Source organism: Anguilla anguilla, chromosome 6 (genome assembly GCF_013347855.1).
Source record: "Anguilla anguilla isolate fAngAng1 chromosome 6, fAngAng1.pri, whole genome shotgun sequence".
NCBI lineage: Eukaryota > Metazoa > Chordata > Actinopteri > Anguilliformes > Anguillidae > Anguilla > Anguilla anguilla.
The window spans coordinates 45,546,214-45,566,062 of NC_049206.1; the positions used below are offsets into that span (position 1 = coordinate 45,546,214).

A 19,849-nucleotide genomic window follows, 5' to 3' on the forward strand; every position below is an offset into this window, starting at 1 on the left:
TGCATGTTATTAAGAGCAACACTAGTACTATTCATTAGAAAACATGTTGAACAGAAAACACATAAAACATGTTTCAGAAATTCTCTGATACCATGACCTTGAAAATATCTGCATTATGTGTTTCCTGACTTTTAAAAACCCCAGAATATAAACAGAACATTGCCCCCATTTCAGGATTTCCCAGACTTGTTCCTTATGGAATAGGAACTTTCCACCACAGTCTTCTAATTTGTGAGAGGACTGGCGCATCCAGCAGGAATTCCCATGTTTCCATAAGAAGTAGGACAGTGGGTCTACAGGGAAGAGAGGAGCCTGCAGTCATTGCTGGTTCTCCAAGATAACTCTAAGACAGTGATGCTGCAAATATGAAGGAAATACCAGTGAATGAAATGGGACAAATTGCCGCTTAATTATTTTTATTTTGCTTATATTATGGTGCGCCAGTCAGTCTCAGTATATTCCCAGGATTGTTGTAAGCCAAGATTCCATTTGAAGGCATGTTATGACCTCTGTTGTACAGCTTTTGTGTTTATAGTTGTGCATCTTTTCTCTGTGCTTGACTATCTTTGATTCACTTCCGGTTTACCCCAGATTGGCAATTTCCGCTTCCAGTTCTTTTATTTAAAAGACCGTCGTTTGCGTTGATCTAGGTAGACTAGCTCTGCGAACTTGTTTGTGGATTGTGAATTACTGATTGCTTATTTGACTTTGTGTATGACCGTATTTCTGTTTGACTGACTCTTGCTTAGCCCCTTTTGGATTTGTTTGTTTATCGGATTTTGTGTATGACCATTGCCTCGTCCTACTCGACTCTGATTATTGCCTAGCCCTTTTGTTTTGTTGGCCCCAGTGTACCACTCATGCTCAACCCTGTTCGCCCACCCTGACTTCGATTTTTGGTTTGTCCCCTCTGCTCGCCGTATAGTGACTCTGGTTATTTAGAATGATCCAGCTGGATTGTATCCTTCCCTCGAGACACTATTTGTTATTTTGTTTTGTTTTTTTTCCTTTATTGTTTTTGAAGGCAACCCTGGGCGGAGATCTGATCTCTGTCAGGGGGTAGGCTACACGCCACTTTGAGCTAGGTAAGCCTTCGAAGACTAGCCGAGGGTTATTTAGATTTGGTTAGGCAGATAGGACTGGATTTACACGTCGGTCAGCGGTTTTGTTTTTGTTTTCCCTTCCCATTCCACACTCCCATTTCCTTATCCTTTACCCTGTTACGGCCTGACTTTAGACCGGGTCGTAACAAGGCATAAAAGATAAAGACAGTCACCTGGTATCAGTGAGGGGGAGGTTCTCCAATCAAAGAAAAAAAGGGGGGGAATGGCGAAATGAAATACTGTACTGCGTTCATAGAAGTCAGTGAAATCCTTCTACCCCAGTCTGCGATCGATACACCTTAGACCCCCCCCTCACCACACTCCAACCACACACCCCCCACCTTGCTCCGCAAACTCGTACCAGCCCTGCCATAAATCCATTGTGGTATTCGAAGTGAGACCACAAAAATAATGTGTGTGTGTGTGTGTGTGTGTGTGTAAGAGGGAGAGAGACAGAGAGAGAGAGGGAGAATGTTTCAGCATGTCTCTGTGGCCATTTTCATGACATTCCGCCCTATATTAAAAGCTAAGGAAATTATTGGCTATATACTTGATATAGAGCAGGTCGATGTTAGTGCTAGAACTGATCAATTTAATTTCCTGTCTTTTTAGGCTTTTTGCCAATACAGACATTTCCCTTGAAAACAGTTATTTGTTATTAATTATAAAATTATGTGTATGACTGTGTGTGTTCTCTCTACTGCTCTCTACTTTGAACATGCATTTGTCTCCTTGCATTTTACATATGTACAGTATGAATGTGCTGATTAAATGCCTTTTCAACACGGAAAGCGATTGGCTGAATGAATCACAGTAACATTCATGGAATTTTCCTAAATACTTCATGAAAAATTCTGCACTGTTAATTTACTAAACATTCTTGGATGCAGTGTCTTTGTATTATCCATTCATAGTATTTATAGTACGAGGCTGCAAACTCATGAGATGTTGCATGACCTTCCCCCATCCTGGAGACATAGATCTCATGATGCATGCAGTGAACAGAGCGGGACAGGAAAGGAAGTGACATCGGTGCTCTGCTCACCAGGATTTATACTGAGCATTAATGGAAGCTTGAATATCATGATCAAAGGGGCTTTTAAGTATGCTTTCTTTTAGTCGCTCACAGTCAGGGTAGAGATGATGAAGCCCTTCACTTCATGGGGTGTTTCTGCCATTGATGATTTTAAGGCTTTGACTTCTTACTAATAACCACGTTCCTAGTCAGAACGATGAATCATCTAATTGAAAGAAAGATCATGAAGGCTGTCGCCAGCCGTTAACCACAATATCCCAGCTACTGTATATCATTACTGAGCTGGAACAGAGGTGTTGGAGCCAGCTCAGCAAAGATAATGGGTCCCTTATCCCTTGCTGTAAGCAAATCAGAGCAAAGTTAAAGTTCTACCAGGAACTACTTGCTGCGTCATCAAAATCCACGATTCTGTAGCCCCAGCTGCTAGCTATCAGATGAGGGTTTTGGGCGCAGTTAAATCATCTTAAACATTAGCCGAGGTCCAGTCTGAGCTCCTCAGTTCTCTGATCAATCATTCATGCTCAATCAAATTGCAATGAGCACAGGTGTGGGGGACATACTGTACGTATCCCGCTGCTTCTCTGAAACCATGGCTTAGATTCAGTCATGTTGATATAATCTGGAAGTTGCCTCTAATCACAAGTATTTCAAAGGAATAGTGTGTTCTCATGCAGAAATTATTGTCGATAACAGCTGTTTAGAATTCTGAGAGTTCTGAACGCATGGGTGAAATTAAATAAAAAATACTGTCATTTTTCAGTTTCTCAGCAGTTGACTGGAAGCGTAAGAAAGTCTATGAGAGTATAATTTGGTAAGAGAAATGACACTCTGTCTCCCCTACCATTGTCCATTCCCAGTCCTCCCATTTACTTTTTTTTCACTTCACTGTAAAGTAAAACAGCAGATATTATATTATATTATATTATATTATATTCTGCAAGCATTGTTATACCACCTTTCATTACTTGACCCCTTTTGTATAGCCTCTGACCTGTGTCCACGGGAAGGTGGGAGAAGGTGCTTAAGAGAGTTGTCTTGACAATGCTGCAGGGACTAGCAAGCACAGAAAAGCTCAGTAGAAGTGGGTTAACGGAAACCTGTGGAGCACGTGTTTTCAAGTCACATGGCGACTAAGTCTCAAAGTGTCACTGTGCAGCTGGCCCTTCCTGTTCCCTCCCCTGTCATGGTTTTCCTTCTGTACCATGAATTTCTGAGAACAGGCTAAATGTTCATTGAGCAATCAGTATTTATGCATCAAAGAAAATTATTTTTGCTCAGACCACTAACTACTGTATGTATCTATCTATTGTCATAATAAACCCATAAATTCTCTAAAGCTGAATACTTTGATGGATGTTTCATTTTGTTGTGCATTATTAATTGATCGTTTTATCTCATTACAAATTATACATTTAAACGTATGCATTAGGAACTACAGAATTACTAATGGTGAAGATTTAAAAACATGCACAAGCAAAATGACGCCTAGGCAGATTTTGAAAAGAAATCCATTTAGGTGTGAAAATGGCAGCAGCAGGTCTGGCATGGGCTGTGTTACTGTTTAAAAACAGCAAGAATAAAAATCAGGATAGGTCAGATACAAAGCTCTCAGTTTATGAACCTAGAGCTGGTGTAACACCTGTAAAGATCAGCCGTGGTGTTTTGTTTGTGTGTGTGTGTGTGTGCATGTGTTTGTATTCATGCTTGCATGTGTTTGTGATTTCTGTAACGCATTCAGTCTCCAACTTTCTGTGGGCTGACATACTTCTTGTCTGTGTGCTGTGGGCGTGAGGAGGCCTGGGATTTAGCAGTAATAATCAGATAAACTTCGCATGGAAGACAAATTGCCAGCAGGCATTACAGTACTTAACCTACTTAAGCATTTATTTACAGTAACAGGCTACAGCAGTGTAGCATAAAGACCAATTAGCAGCCTGCGCAAGTTTACCAATAGAAAAATAACATGCATGAAATTTATTATGTGTTAATAGTTTAGGGCCAGAGACTTTCTCCAAATTGTCCTGGATTCATTAAATAATTTAATTACATGAAAATAGTCTTTCTTTTTCTTCACAAGCAGTTTGAAAACTTAAAATTAACTTAACTTAACTTAAGCACAAATTTATTTTTGATTTTACGATCGGTGCATTGCACGTTGTGAGCTGGCACAGTAGTATTTTTTCATGGATTTGACTGAGTCGTTTGGTAATTCTGTGACTAGCCATGTTCCCAGGTGGGAGGAGAGCCACTGCTGAGAATGTGTCAGTCAAGATCGAGCAGGGCACTGCCATTTTGGTACAGTTCATCGTAATTTTAGTGTTTGCCTAGTCTGTGATCTCCTCCTGCATGCTCAGAGCATGTCTCCAGCACAAGTGGCAGCCCAGTATATGGCGGCTGGCTAATTTTTTCCCATGCAATGCATGCATGTTCATAACCTATTGGTTTTTGTGGATCAATTTGCCTTTGTTAGAAATCCCAAAAGCGAGCCAAAATGGATAGTATTTTGCATCTTTTTTTATTTTTTATAATCTTAATTCCTGTACTTTCTCCTGTGCCAGAACTGACTGCGCCCATGCACCATGTGGCATTCCGAAAAATATTCCTTTCTCAGATTCCCTTAATATTAGCAATATTATAATTGGACATACAGTATGTATAGATTCATTTTATAAAGTGATAAGGCTAATATTTAACTGGCCCTGAATTAATATGGTGTGATATCAGCTGATACCAATTTAATCCAATATCATCATGCATCCCTAATATATTTTAGTTTCAAATGTGTTATGCAGAAAAGTCTGTTGATCTTCTTGGAAAACCTTATTTAGCAGCGCTCATAATGTCATTATCACCCAGGTTTCATGCAAAAAAAGCATGTTGGAGTTTGTGTGGTGTGTGTTTGTAATCTTTAAAATAATACAAGAGAATCTTGGGGAGAATCTTTCCATCTCTCCCTCACCTTTGGAATTAAACTGATAGCATGCTTAGTGTCAATTAAGTATAAGCACCTGAAAAGACATAGGTTTTATATTTCAATACATTTTAAATAATTCTATCTCATGATCTTGAAGTAACAAATTTGCTAGCTCCGAATTTTGATATTACCATGCTGTTTGTGTTTTTTATTTATTTATTTATTTATTTTATTTTTTTGAAATTGCAAGCTAGCTAATTTGTGATCTAATTCCCAAGATTAAAAAAAAAAGTTTTCCAATGGCCTCAGTGGTCTTTTGTAATGGGTCATGAGATGTTATTTATGTGAGACTGATGTTAAGACAAACCAACAGTGAACATTTTTCTTGACATAGAAAAGGAAAGGTTGTGTCAAGTATCTTTTTCCTTACAGATATTCACTTTAACTGGGCATCCCTCTCCACTTTGGCCTGACACCATTGTTTACCTATTGATCTGCCTCTGTGCTGTATAGGCTGCCTTTGTCAGACTATCACCACTGCAGGACAGCATAGACTCAAATAGATTATTGATCTCTCAGTGATGGGAATTTCATAGCTGATGACATAGAATACTTATGATTATAATCACTGTTACTTGTGCGCTATATTTGTTGTAATATACTTACCAATGTACTTTTATCTTTTCAAATAAAAAACATTGGTGTAATACAGGAGAGCCAGGGGAGCTTAGTTCCTCATGATAAGTCCCAGGCACCCCTGAATACATCATTTGTGAGATTTTAGGGGGTCTCTATGATATTAATTGACCATTTTTGTCATTTTTGTTTAAAATCCTGATATAAATGCTCCCCCAAATGTCTGGTAGAGATGTTACACTGAACAAATATATCTGTGATTTTAGCTTTGCAGTGAAGTACATTCAAATATAAATTCCAGTTAACGTGGATGATAGCTACCATGTTTTTATCCTGTAGCTCGGTTAATATTGGTGCTTTTCACAATGACTAATCTTTATGGTCACATGGTCAGAGTGAAGTACGTTAGCCACTTGTGAAGCAATAGGGTTCCATGTGAGATGTGTTAATTACTGTATATTCACCTGCATAAGTAATAACCTTCTCATTGTACTACCATAATGTGAACATTCTATACAAAGCCATAGCATTATATTTCATCAAAGGGGTAGTCCAATATGCAAGGCTTACTTCCTGGACCACTCCACTTTAAATTAATATAACTTTACTTTGTATTAACCAATAGAGGGGTGACCCTTCAGCTTCATGCGTAATTGATTATTTGTTCAATAGAAAGAGTGACGTACTCTGTGCTGTTGTACAGAATGTCACATGGCAAAGAATGGAACGGAGGTACCATTACAGATGCCCATTATTACAGCTCAGCTCCAGTCACTTTCCCTTCTTGGTCAAAAAAGACTATTTTACTTATTATATTAGTGCAATTTGAACTGAATCTTCAACAGCTTGGGTGGATTTGCATAATTCTGAGACTCATTCGAAATTTAGCATCACTCTGTGAGTTGCATACAACACAGGGGAAGCAGGTGGGTGTGTGAACACTTTGGATTAAACTGGTATTTGCGACACTAAACACCAATGAGCCATGGAAACCAGGGGATAGGCGGAGGCGGAGTCTAAAGAACTACTAATGATACCAGAAAAATCTGTACATAAGCACATAAGCGGCTATGTATCTGCCCGTGTGTTAATGATTCTCATTAATCCCCCTGGGAGGCCTGTCTCCAGCTGGAAGTTGGGGCTTCATGCTGCTCTCAACATGACACGCAGAGAGGAGTCTCAGATGGGCGGGCTAGCAGTATGAGAAGATTGAGGTCAAAGCTGCAGTTGCTGCCTTGTAGACCAGAGGATTCTTTGTGCTTGTCATAAGTATATTTCAAAAAAGAAACAGTAGGGTTTGCAGGAGGCCCAACCAAGGGATTGAGCACTGAGACAGGATGAAATTATCTGCATTGTCCAAGAATTTCCCAGCTTTTACCAGTCTCTGCTGTTCACATCCGCTGTTCACATAAAGCCCAAATCAATTCTCTGTTGTGCTTCTCTGTGTTGACAAGATACTTTAGAAATGTTTAGTAGCTGTCAAAACATGGGACTCTGGACCTGAGATATGTGGGGTTTGAAAACAACATAAACAGAACACTTTAGCTTGGAGGTACTGCATTTTATCTTTTCCAGTAAAAATTCAGGCATACTAAAAATGTGTGCATTGGGGGAGGCTGGTAAACACGAATAATGTGATCGTACTGTCTCATTCATCAATAGTTAGGCTCTATTTATGGTGATGTTTTATATCTATCCTATCAGTCCAGTTTACTTTGGCCAGCGGGGTTTGCCAAGGGGAGGGAAAACAAATCAGAGAAAACAGAGGCAGAGAGGGGCGGTGGTCTCTTTTCTACCATGACTGCAAAATGGAACCTGTTCTAAGTGACAGAGGTTGCTTTCACAACTTCACATTACCCTGAAGGTTGCACAATCATACTGGCCAACCAAAGAAGGCTGTATTTATTTGAGAGCATGTAAGAAGGATATTTGCAAGTTATTTCTTCATTATTTTTGCCTGTAACATGTAGTGGTACATTTTTTGTACCAGTAGGTCAATACAGTCTCCTTGCTAAGTGATATTTAATACATTAGCTTCCAATGTACTAATGCTGCATTTGTGTTTTTTGCATTAGTGCCATATAAGCCACCTAATGACACATCAGAGGTGTTCAATGTGTTATTTATGCTCTCGTACACCATTAAAAAAATTCCTTGGCTCCACTTCATGCTACATTTATTGTAGTCTAGAGAGCAGAGATACAGCTTTTATCTCTGCAAAATGTGGCCCCTTTAGACCTCCATTATGATGCTGCTTTAGTGGCAAACATCCTCCGTGCTGGTTTTCATAAACATGTATTTATGCTCAAAGGGAACAAAGAGCGGGTTGGTGTTCATGCACACCCTCAGTTAAAGCCAGGTCTTCTCAGCTCCATTAGCTTAATCCATCTATGTTGACCTGGCTGCCACATGTAAATGCATCTGCTCTTTTTTTTTAAGCTGTTGTTATTATTCAGTCAGGCACTGCATCCATATATTACAGCCTAGATTTACACTCTACAATGCCCCTGAACCTGTGTTTTGGTAAAATGTTGTGAAATGGATATGTCTCGGTGACACAAGGTGTGACATGGATGACTGGTCCAGGAAGTTTCAGGGCTGTAAAATGTTTGTGGAGCAAAATGACATTGTGTCTCCATTTTCTCTTTGCTTTTGCTTGATTGGTCTTGCTTCCCTTCAAAAGCGGAGGCACTGTAGTGACAGTGCAGAGTCCCCCGCTGACAGGAATAAAGGCCATAACTACTCGTACAGTGGCTCTTCTCTCTCAGAGATCACAGCTGAGCAAGCCTTCAGTGGCTTAGAGTCAGCTTTAAAATGGATGCACAGTGGCGAAAAGGGCCACTAATAAATCCCAACAAGGAAAGGAAATAAACGACTGAGAGCAGAAATTCAAGGCCAGTGATTCCTGTGGCGTGAAATGCGAATGAGTTACAGCATTTAGGGAAGTGGATGATGGGAGAAATAAAATGTCATGGTCTCCTAAATGTAGCATGTGGCGTGAAAGGTGGTGTTGTTTTTTGATCATATAAATACTTTGGTCACAGGAGCCTAACCAGCCTCACCTCAGCCACAGTCCTTTTGAGCAGCAATGGATGAAGCACTGTTCGATAAACACATTTCCATCCACTGAGGTTACCAAAGCAGTCTCACTGACATCTAACTCTGCTTTCATACATACAGATATTAATTTGATACGTGATTACCTATTTCAGTTTAAAGGATAAACCAATTAATTGTCTTGAAGCATCATTTCAGAAAAATAAATACCCTGTGCATGATTTAAAACACAAATTAATTGTTACACTAATTGTCAAACGGTAGCACTTCTCCACACAGATTATGAGCTATACCTTCCTGAAATACGTTCCTGACATTTGCAGATTGCCAGTGCATAGAACACCCATTTGTACTGACCTTCTGTATGTTTGCGAACATACAATTCAGAATTCACACAATTCAGAACCCTAAAACTTGGCTGTGTGTGTGACATTAGTACTGCACAGCAATATTGTTGAAATGTTCAGAGAATGACCTGTGTGGAAATGACAGCAGGAAGCATCAACATTCAGCAAACACGCAAAAATATTTTCTATTGTCTCTTTGACATTGAATATTTACTGGAATGAAAGTAGTTTTATACATTTTCGCTCCATTCAAGGTGATCAAACACTGTAATCTAAATTGTGTGAATTGTATATATATTTTCCAAGGTCATCAAAATCAAATTTGGCTACACACTACTTCACATCCAGGGTTGTGCAGTCATAGGCACCAATGAAACCCCATGAATGACAATCTCCCTATTTTATTTTATTACCTATCTATCTGAATTTGATTTTGAAAAGATGCTCTTAGAATATACGTTTATAACTTAACTCGACAAAATAAACATTTTTTAAATGTAGTGCTAGCCTCTCTGGCTAGAATGGCCGAGTAGCACTCATTGCTGTGTCAGCAGAGCCAGTCAGGAGCTACTTTCTCCTTTTTTTTACTAGTGGGAACGCTAGTTACAGTATTGTTAGCCTGAAGCAGTCAGGCTGGCCCAGCTGGCTAATAGACCCACTTCGTGTTTGTAAAAAAAAGAGGGTGCTCCCACAACCCTGGGGCAAAAAGTGTGCCACCTTGCTATGCTATCGCAATGTGGTGGACTTGATCAATAACAATTTAATGCACTAAGTGGATCTTGTGTTTCTAGTTCTTTTACTTCACTTTCATCTTTGCAAAGCATTTGAAAATATATAGTGTTATAGTCGTATTACAACTTTTTTGGAATTTTCTGTTGTGAGCTAGCGTGTCTAGTTGTATTTACATTATAAATTAGTGCAAGCTAACCATCATAAACTGTCCATGTTTGATCAGTGGCAAGTTGATAGCTTAATTTTAACATAATTCCAATTCAACAAAGTTTAGAAAGATAGGATATAACACATGGATACATAGGATACAACAAAGATGCTGAGAAGGATCATTTTGATACTCTCAGGAATTTATCGAGTGTAACTTTTTGTTAATGGTAACATTTGGCCAGAGCCTACATAGTTAGCCTGCCTATAGGCTACTTAACACATAAATGAAGGTGCAGCAGAGGAAAACAATTGTTTCAGTAAACTGTCTGTGTGAAATGATGTGTTGATAACATAATGCTTAAAGCTTATCATTAACCATGCAGCATACCTTTTAGTTTGACCACAAAAGGCGGCAGCACCACCAGCAGGGGCTTTCGTTGAGAACGGATGGCGGTTTGAGCCTCCGAGTTCGTCCAGAGGGACATCATTTTTTTTTTTCATTTCATCCAGTGTTCTCCTTGCCTAGATTTCTAGATAGGAGTTCTGGTGAATTCAGTGCCCCTGTTTCCCCTCCATAAAATTAACAGTAGGGTATCTACTGGGAAATAATTGTATTAACAACAAATCAATCACAATAACAGGCTCCTAAAGTAATTTAAGCAAATTTTAGAGCTAAATTTTGGGCTAAGTTTGAAAGCCGTAACCTACATGCAAAGTGCTGGGGGAATATGCAGGGGCAACGGACACTGAATTCAGCAGCACACCAGGACCTGGGTAAGTCAAGAATCATTGTTTTTCATTGCTACCTGCGATCGCTAGTGTCTTCTTTGGCACCCCCATGACAAGCAGATTTTTAAATCCTGTGCACGTCCTTGTTCACATCGAAGTGAAATTGTATTACTGGAACGGATAGGCCTAGACTGTGTAAGAGAATGAAGTACTTTTGTCTGATCCTTAGGATGCATTGACCCCAGTATGTAGGTGATATTGTACAAACTAAGTTTTCATACACACTCAGTTTTTCCCTGTTCATCTTAGACTGCCAGTCAGCAAGACATCACAATACCACAGAAGGCTTTATTTTTTCTTTAATGTGTGTCTTTTAAACATGATGTCCTTAGCCACTTAAGCATCAAGCTGTCCACAAGGGAAACTTCCATTAGCAGGCCACATGCAGAACCCCTCTGATTGCTTTGTGTATTGTTCTTACTGCATTAACACATCACACAAATTTTGAAAGTCCCAATAAAGATTTCACAATAATTTGAAATACTGGCCATATTCCACCAAAAAAAAGATACATTTGAACAAAGGAAACCCTCCCTAACCCACTCCCATTGTTGCAGGGGGAAAATACAATAACAATAGCATCCAATTTAAGCCCTTTTTTCCTATAAAGCATTAACTGACAGTAATGGTGTTATCTGACTGAATGTGTTCCAGAGGACAATTCTATAATGGAGCCCTTTCTATAAGGTAAGGAAAAGAGAAGACAGTTGACTCCTTGGATTTCAAGGATCATGATATCGGGTGGTGTAATAAGATACTACATGGGCTGTGTAATTGTGTTGGGCCTTCCCTTGGTGAGGGAGGGAGCATGGATTTTGTGTCTTTAAAATGAATTGCATTTTGAGATGTGGGTCCCTGCTTTGTGTGAATATTTCCATAGATATGTACTACAGTATTCACCCCCACCGATATTTGTGATTCTCCCGCCATATCCAGTTACCAGCTCGTTGTGGAGGCAGTATGGAAGGTCTAGGAAGAATTAATAGTATCAGCTTATTTTATATGCATATTTTTAATTTCTTGCAGGAGAAAGACTGATCCAATGAAGTGTCTCACTGCTATATCACATGACAGGAAGAGACGTACCCTGGAACCGCCCATCAGGAAGAAGGAAGTGAAAGACTGATTGGCTATAACCAGCTCGAACACAAGAAGGTCAGCACACATAATGTTTTATTGTTGCTCAGATTTGCTTGATATCTCACTTGAAGTCTTAAAGGTTTCACAGTATGTCATACTTCATGAGCTGGCTTGTAATTCTGAAGGTGGGTCCTTCCCATGATACAATTGTATTTCCTATGTAAATTTGAATTCAGAATAGTTTTCGCATTTAGCATTTGTTTTGTTTACAGATATATTGTTGTGAAAGCAAAAGTATCTCGCTAGCCATATTATTTATCAACAGAATGTTTTCATAAATATTTATGAAATTTAAGTATTTATGGTATAGTATAAGAAAATTAGCAACTAATGCACTACTGTATATATTTTACCTTTCTGTTTTTCATGGGTCTGAAGGACATGAACCGAGGAATGCACTAGTAGTAACACACACACAAACATGCACATACATGCACACATATACGCACACACACACACACACACATGGTAAAAGCATATATTCCTAGTATGCTTCCAAATGGAAATAATCAGCAATCAGTAGTGGTGGCCTACAAACTACCTGTGTTACAATATTCAGGTTGAGTGACTGACTATTTTAGTCTCTCCAGGATTAATCTTACATACAAAGCACACTCAAGAGAGATATAATCTTATTACACAGCTGCAACTGGAAACGGGCCTGTCTCTGAAAGTTATTTTCTCACTGTCTAGGCCTGGTTATGTCTTTGATGGGTTCGGCATCCTCATCAGTGATTTAAGATTATGAAAGAATAAGTTTGTGAATATTATTTTCAAAACATTTTTTTATTGGTCAGAGGTAGTAGCAGTTTTGCCGATGTTGACGCTATATTTGGCAGACTCCAGAATAGTACCTATGTATTAAAGTAGTAACAGCAGTTATGCACATGAGTGAGAGCAAGTGGGATGCACGATTCAGTGTTTAAAATTCAATATAATAAAAACTATTTTTTATTCATTATAGATTTTATTTGATTTAGTCATTATAGTCAGGAATTACACATGGTGGTATTAGCAAGTAGAGGGGTGCCTCTGGGGAAGTCGGTATTCACTTTTAAATTATTTTAAGTGGCCACATACCATTGGCTAGAAGTGACTTCCAGCAGTACTGGTGAAAGCGAATAACAGCTTGCACCATATTTGTTGTCAGGAAGATAAGGAATAGACATTTCCCTTGGATTTTTTTATGTGGAAAAACTAGCACAGGAGTGACAGAAACCTGGTCGGTCCTGGATTAATGTGAATAAAAAGTGCTGGCAGATCGGTAAGGGACAGTAATGCATTATCAAATGCGATAGTAAAGTACAGGGCTGGGAAACACTTTACCGGTAGGATGAGCATCCACAACTTTGAGAGGCTGAGTGTCATTGGTGGAACAAAGAGATATGAGACATGTTTCTCAATAACCTTGAAGAGACTTGTGTATTAGTGGGAAGAAAAGCGAAGAAGTGTCAACAGTGTTGCGTAAGAAAGGGGAAAGGCACTGAAGAACTTAACTGTATTTCTCAGAGATTAAGAAAAACTGCCCTGCAGTTAGATTTAATCAGAGTCTAAGTTATAAATCAAAGTGAGGTGCTTTATAGCTTTATAGTAATGACCTTGAAAGGATGTTTGGAGCGATATCATCTGTTTGCAGCGCCATGACTCAAAACAGGACAATCCATGTGTAAAACAAACATTGTAGTGGCTAGTTAAGAGGCTTGAGATCCATAATCCATGACAAACTTGAAATGGATAATATCATATAAATGCCAGACATATTGGAATGCATGGAAGAGCACCTGCTGTTTTTTTTTTCTTCCATATTTTGTTTTTTCTAATTTAGTCTTTTCTAATTATAATTTCTCATTTCATAACATAGGGATGTCTGCCTATTAATAGAAGCACACCTGTCTGGAGGAATTAAAATCCCTGTTGCAAATGTTGCAGCTAGAAGGCTCAGACAAAGACAAGGTCTGATTGGGAATCATCTTTGTTTTAATCAGTCGCAGGGGAGGCAGTATCGGTCTGATTGCTTTTAAAGGTGAAACGTGCTCGTAATGCACAGTGGGTGAAGTGGGGTGAGGGAATGTAATTCAGAGACAAAAGGAAGTTTCCGCAAGGTTGCATGCAGTGTTTAAACCAATTCTGCGCTAGGTTTCAGTGGCTCTGTGCAATACCTACATGCTATCTGTGGATTTTATACATCTGAATCAGTATCTTTGGTGGAAAATGTCTTATTTGGACCTCAAACAGTTGCTTCGCTGTTATCCCACATGGGCTTCAATCAGGTCTCTCAAGTAGATATGAGGAAGCACTCACAAGACAAGAGATTTGGACATGCGATTGTACAGGATCAGCTGCTCTGCCAAATGTGTCTCTCCTACAAGCAGATCATGTGGATCTCTACCATGGGTTAATATTTATGCTTTTTTAAATATTCATCTCTCTTCATCTGAAACATATACAGCTAAATTACAGATTTATTTATGAATTACAGAATTCTTGAGGCTGAATTCATTGGGACATGAGTTTATGGCTGAATTGAACATGAGTTTGAGGCTTGATCTCTTCACAACAGTATTATTTTTAATATGAGGTTGAGCCCTAGTGACAAATAGGCACACTTTTATTTTTGTTTTTTTATGTAAGTAAATTCTTTTGCTGAGCCATTTTTAATTCTTCAATTTCCTTTTGCCTTTTTCCTAACCTGATGGATTCTAATTTTGGTATCACCACTATTCTTATTCTGACATCATGAAAATTGTAAACATTCCAAATTCACATTCTAATCCACTTCATTTATTATACTACAAACAATCAATCACATTTTAATCATCTTTTAACTGCATGAAAATGGAAGCAATAGGATACCCACATTAATAGTACACACTGCACGCATAAGTGTAATGTCATAATAACATGCTATTATTTGAGAGCACCATAAATCTATATACTATAATTGTAAAAATAACCAAAGCATTAAACATTAATAGTTTATAATAATAATTTCTGTCAATTGAAGCAGAGTGGCATAGTAGCTACTGTCAGTAGGAAAGGCTGACAGTTCTCACCTTCACAGGATGCTGCTCCCTACTTACCCATTGATCTGTTCTCCCTCCTCTTGCGCAACCTGCTCATCCTGCCATTGGCTGGTTACTTGCCAATCATCAAACCGCAGACCACATGCCACCTGCTAGCAGCCAGCAATCCTTTGCAGGGAACCGAGAGTGGCAATCTGTTAGCCAGCCATAATGTCCCGCCATCTGCCATTGCATATGGAGCGCTTTTTGAAGTCTGGACAGCAACCTTAGAGCCTCAAGAATTAGCAATGATCAAGTAAGATATAGGACATAAAATGCAGTTTGTGTGATATACATAGTGTAGTGTTACATTCTGTTTGTATTGCCTTTACCTAGAAATTGCGGAATATTAGATTTTTTTTTATTTTTTATTCCTGTTAATTAAATGTGCAACACAAACCTGTATATTTAGGTAGAATTGCAGACAAAAAACTAGTTTAGAGAACATTGGCCAAATCCAGTATACTCTGCTGTAAAATACTGTAAGCAAAAGAAAAACTATGCATTGTTTGAAAGGATTTAGGTATCTAACTCTCTTAGGACTAAGATGAAAATGGCTGCAAATAAACTGCAAATATATTTATGTTTTATAAAAAATAAATAAAAAGGCCTTATTACACAAACTGATGACATGAACACAGAAGAGGTGAAAAATAATTTCACAAAAATTGAGTGAGGAACCGTACAGACATACAGTTTTATGGCTTTAAAGGCATACTGTACATGATTTTTTATCTGCAAATATTGTAAAATAACTATCCTAAGGCATATATATTATGCACTGGCAATCTCAGTCTTTACACACTTTAGCTGAATTTGTGCTCCTTTTACCTGTAGTTGTTATTCTAAAATGTGTTTGGGATGTTTCTGGGCGTGGAATTCTTTTCTGTGTGGTGAGGGGTGGGCGTGGCTACAAATCCTATGGTTTGGGATCATACTACGCTGCATAATTACTGTTATTATCTATATGGAATCATCCATGTTGCTAAAAATGCTATTTTCTATATCTCTGACCACCTCACCTCTTCGCTTGACATTTTGTTTGTTGTGCTCAAGGGTGTGTCAACGACGAAGGAGGTGTGAGTGGGGTTTACAAACACAGGGTCTACAAGGGCTGCAAAATCCTACATAGTATACCTTTAATATTCAGTATCATCTGATGTTAACACTCACCATTGCCCCATGTGACAGAACAAAAATACATTATTATTATTATTATTATTATTATTATTATTATTATTATTATTATTATTATTATTATTATTAATAATAATTTTCTACCTACTTTGCAAATGGGGCCCACTTGCTAAAACTGAACATGTGATGGTATCAGAACCAAATCCTTCTTTTTGTACTCCCAAGACCCTTTTTATGTCCAAGACTCTGTTCTATATTTTAATATTCAGTAATTATATACATATACATATATACATATTTTTGACCTGTTTTAATGCATCTATAGTGACTGGAGATAAGCGTTGACACTAAGTTAAAAGCCGGTTGGAATGACAACCGATAGAGCACATACAGTAAGGAGGTCCAGTGGGCCAGATTGAGCCTGTCTGCTGTGACATCACTTCCTGTATTTACACAAGAACAGATGGCACAGCCTAGCTAATATGTGTGATATATTTTTATTTTGTCCAGCTAGTCCAGCTCTTTGACAAAATAAAAATATTAAGTAAAACAGAAAAATATGGCTCATGTATGCTAGAGAGATGATTTACTTCTTTTTTTCTAAATTTTCCATTCATTAATAGAATGTAAGACTGAAAACATGAACGTGCATGGCTATACCGCTATTTTGAGATTCGCTTTTATCTCACTCATTAAAAAACACATCCCATGATCCTTTTTGATGTATTTAGTCGTGAACAGATGAAGAACACAGCTCTGAAGGATCTGTCATCGCAGTTAATATGTAGGAGACAAAAAAAATCAGCTCCCACTCCCCCCCCCCATTTTCTCTTCAGTGTGGAATTCCCAATAGTATATGGCTTTGCTCATGCTGGTAATCTCCCTGGCTGATCTACGTAAAATAGAAATTTTTGCTTTTTGTATTTATATATACTTTTTAGCTTTATTGTGATACATTCTGAAACTACCTCATTTTCATTAGGATTCAAGGTAGGTTGTAATCAACAGGGAGTAGGATAGCATTATTGACTCCAGGTCAACAAGAAGTCAAGGGAATGACAGGGTAGGTTTTAATTGTCATTAATTGTCATTGGCTATGATTTTGCTGGCGTGTTCTGTTATCTAACAACAAAACAATAGTTGAACAACCTACGGCAAGGTCGGAATGGTAATGCTGCGGATAGCATTGTCGCCTCACAACATGATGGGGTCCCAGGCTTGAATTCTGGCCCAGGTCATTCTGTGTGGAGTTTGTCCCCGTGTCCGTGTGGGATTCCTCTGGGTACTCTAATTGGAGACTCTAAACTGCCCGCAGGTTTGGAGAGAATTTAAAGATCAACTCCCAGAAAAGTGTTAGTTTAACTCTGGGCTAGAGTCACACATGTCCACTCAAATTAAGTTTATTCTAACTCCCAGAGTTCAATCCAAAGACCAAAATTTGCTGGGTAGAGAGAGGTGAGAGCTGGATCCCAGCGAACTGAAACCTCCATGACCATGGGCACGGCAGCCACCAATATTGTGCCACCCACCAGAGCTACAGGCCACAGTCAGCACTGGCACAGACTTGATTTTGGACCTATCCCTGCACCAGAACGGTGACTTAACTGGATGCATCACCTAGCAGCTCCTGTTCATATTTTCACTTCAGAGCACAAACTCAGAGTTGCATCCATTCCAATTACTCTTGCTGTTTTTCTACAACTTTGTAAAGTGTCTTTGTGACAGTTCTCTGCATGAAGCCCTATGCAAGTGGATAAAAATTCTTATGTTCTGCACACAGAAGTCCATTTTTATCTGACTCTGACCTAATTAACAATGCTATTTTAAAAAATCCTTTTGAAAGTATTAGGCATCATTATGCTCAGTATGGTGCTTGGAACTTCAACTGGACCAATTTGAGAGCTGTTATTTGGATCCTAAAAGTTTGTGTTTGATCTATACCCAGTCAGAATACTGGTTTGTCTAATGAGCTGGTTGAGCTTTGTGAATTAGCTGTTGGTTTTGTACATGCAGAATGGGCAAGGGGGTTCTTAGGAATGTTTTCCATGGCAAATGTATCACTGCATCCCTGACATATGTGGCCAGCGAATTATTTTTGTGTTCCATATAAAGATTTTAAGGATAACTGCATTGTTTTGTGCGTCTCATTAGAAAGCACTGTATACAAAATGTGATACCTTAAAAACCAAGGTATCACTTGTATTCACAAATAAACTGATAATTATAGTTAATAAATCAACTTCATTACTTTTACTGTTCCTTTCAGAGTACTGCATTATGCTAAGCTATCATAATTGCCCAATTGTGTACAACATGCAAACAACAGCATTACATTTTTGGGGAGTTCTCCACTTACATAATCTCAGAGCCTTATATTATGCATCATTTGGAGGAAATGCAAATCCATAATATTGCAATTAAAGACAACTGAACAAGCAGTCTCAGATCCCAGACAGTCAGATCTCGAGCAATCTCAAGATTCAACGTCCCACAGCACTTTCTGCAGCAGCAATAGCCAAATCGTGGATTTAGCAGTGTTGATACAGTGTGTGTCTGATTCTCACCCTGGACGCTGAGTTCTTCAGAACTAGTGCCACAGGAACACTTTCACGGTTGTGCACACGGCTGAAAGGTTCTTGCCCCATTGCAACCCATTATGAAATGCCAACTTTGATATAAAAAATAAAGTCATTCTGATCACATTTTGGTTCATTTTTGCTACATAACGATTGCAGCTAGAATATTAATACAAGTATCAATGCAGTTCATTTGTTTTTAGAGCTGAAAGGAAAATATATCCTCCTTATATAAGCCACATAGGAGGTTATCTGAGGTCAGCTCTTTTGGCCATTGTTAAACAAAGTTCCCTGGAGTGGGCATGTGAATCAAAGAATTTTACACTAATAATAATAATAATAACAATAATAAATAAATAAATAAATAATTCTAATAATTTACACTTTTTTTGACTTTACAGTTTGAATTATCACCTCCACCTGTAGACCCACCTTTACTGAGATGTGATTTGTCAGAAGATAGCCCAAACTTGGGCTGTTCATCTTTCTGAATGCTAGAGATATTTTCTAGGTTTACAGTGGATAGGTACTGCGTGCGCCTGTAGTATAAGCCTGTGCAGTAGGACTATAATTCTATCAATATTGTCATATGGTCTTACTCTACAAACATTTATTGACATATATAGTATCCATATTGTTAATTTGTTTTACTTACAGTTGCATTTGAAATTGTACTTAGTAGTTGAAATCACATTTGACAATGGTTCTCTGACCTCTGATCTTTTTGTGAGATGCACACTGTGGTGGGAGGATTTCCATAGTGAATGGGTTTTCCATTGCAGCATAATTTAATTCTGAATTGTTTATTCATTTACCCCTTGACTGCAACACAGCCTGGTTCGTCGGTGCTTAATCCTATAAGCTGCTTTGCCCGCAGTAGATCATGCCTACTACTCTATGAGCTGTGCCTTTTTTATTCATTTATCTGTTTGATTTTCAATCTGCCTTCACAGAAATCTTAATAAATTGAATATTCATAGCATTTCATGACCTTCGCATTGGTGGCACAGAGCCAGACCAGCTTTACTGCTGTATTAATTTAAGCACTTATTAAAGTAGTATTCGCACTTTATTGGAACATCTTTTCGTTTTTTTCGTCAATCGTTTGCTGACCGCAGCGGTTAATGGAACTGGTATTTACTGATATTTAATGTGTGTTGTCTCGCAGTT

General features: G+C 38.4%; 1 protein-coding gene across 1 annotated transcript in view; it reads left to right on the top strand.

Moving 5' to 3' along the window:
• Nucleotides 1–19,849, top strand: part of LOC118229273 (leucine-rich repeat and fibronectin type-III domain-containing protein 2-like) — an 86,770-nt gene that overhangs the window by 17,829 nt on the left and 49,092 nt on the right. Inside the window, exon 2 of the mRNA XM_035421113.1 lies at nucleotides 11,791–11,919. The gene's annotated coding sequence lies outside the window, so the exon portion shown is untranslated. The remainder of the gene's footprint in view (nucleotides 1–11,790; nucleotides 11,920–19,849) is intronic.